This window comes from Palaemon carinicauda, chromosome 4 (genome assembly GCF_036898095.1).
Source record: "Palaemon carinicauda isolate YSFRI2023 chromosome 4, ASM3689809v2, whole genome shotgun sequence".
NCBI lineage: Eukaryota > Metazoa > Arthropoda > Malacostraca > Decapoda > Palaemonidae > Palaemon > Palaemon carinicauda.
The window spans coordinates 39670931-39672248 of NC_090728.1; the positions used below are offsets into that span (position 1 = coordinate 39670931).

At 36.9% G+C, this 1318-nt stretch overlaps 1 pseudogene; it reads right to left on the bottom strand.

The window, feature by feature from the left end:
* Nucleotides 1–1034, bottom strand: part of LOC137639383 (piggyBac transposable element-derived protein 4-like) — an 11519-nt pseudogene extending 10485 nt beyond the window's left edge.
* Between the last annotated feature and the right edge of the window lie 284 nt (nucleotides 1035–1318).

Consider the following 1318-nt stretch of genomic DNA (forward strand, 5'->3'; position numbering starts at 1 on the left):
CTGCTACTTGTCACGGTGCCATAATTTTCAAGAAGTTGGTATGAAACGTTGTAAATAAATTCACGAAATATTAATTTCTTGCAAGTTGGGTCGGATGTCTTTACAAGCCAAATATTGTATGCATTAAGCATAATGATGTCAATAAGATGAAGAATGATTTTGTGGTACCACTTGAATGATTTACTCATACACTCTGTCCCACTTAGCTGGCAGTCACTCTTATCTACAAGGGGCATATTTTCGTTGTAATCAACAACATAATCTGGCTTACAGATTTTCTTCTTAGTCCTGTAGTGGACCTTACCTGTGTTCACTATGTAACATTTATATATGGTTGATAAAAGGGTCACAGGCTTTCTATCTATCCACTTGACAGCCAATATCTTGTTAGTTGCCTCCCGTTGTACGGTTTTGACTTTTGTTTTTCTCTTTTTTTTAGTTTTATTACTTATGTTTGTAGTTTCATCCTCACTAGGGGAGTCACTGTCACTAGGATTGTCATAAGAGGTAGATGGGACATCAAATTTGGGCATATATTTCCTGCTTTCTCTCAATGTTCCACACGCCCCTGTGTCGTTGCCATGAAGGAATTGTGCCAATGTAGGGCTACTATACCAATTGTCAGTATACAATATATGTCCATTACCCATATAAGGTGCCATCATTTTCTTGACTACTGCTCCTGAGAATCACAAACCACTACCCTGATCTTCTTTAGGTATATCTATATCTGTTCCAGTATATACTATAATATCAAGCATTATTCCTGTTTCACAATCACATAAAACAAACAGTTTGATCCCAAATCGATGACGCTTGCTTGGGATATACTGTTTGAAGACAAGTCGCCCTTTGAAAAGTATAAGGGACTCATCAATCACAATTTTCTGGAAAGGATGAAAGACCCTTGTGAAGTTTCCAACAACTAAATTAAGGAATGACCTTATTTTCCAAATTCGATCACTTGCGATTGGTCTCCCGTTGTCAACAAAGTGCATGAAACGAGTCAACAGTAAGAATCTATCACGGGTCATGAATTTTGGAAAAATTGAAGTAGGAATCAAGGGGTCTTGTTTCCAATAGTCTTGTAATACATGTTTTTTCATGAGAGGCATCAGTAGTAGTAATGCAAAATAAACATAAATTTCATGGACATCTGTGTCCACCCATTTGTGAACTCGTGAATTTTGTGTGAAAGAGAACTTTTCCATTACCCACCGGTAGTACTTGTTAGTTTCACATACAATAAGGTCAACTAATTCTTCATTGAAAAGCGCAAGAAAATATTCATTTTCTCTTGCAGTGTCATCACAAGGCC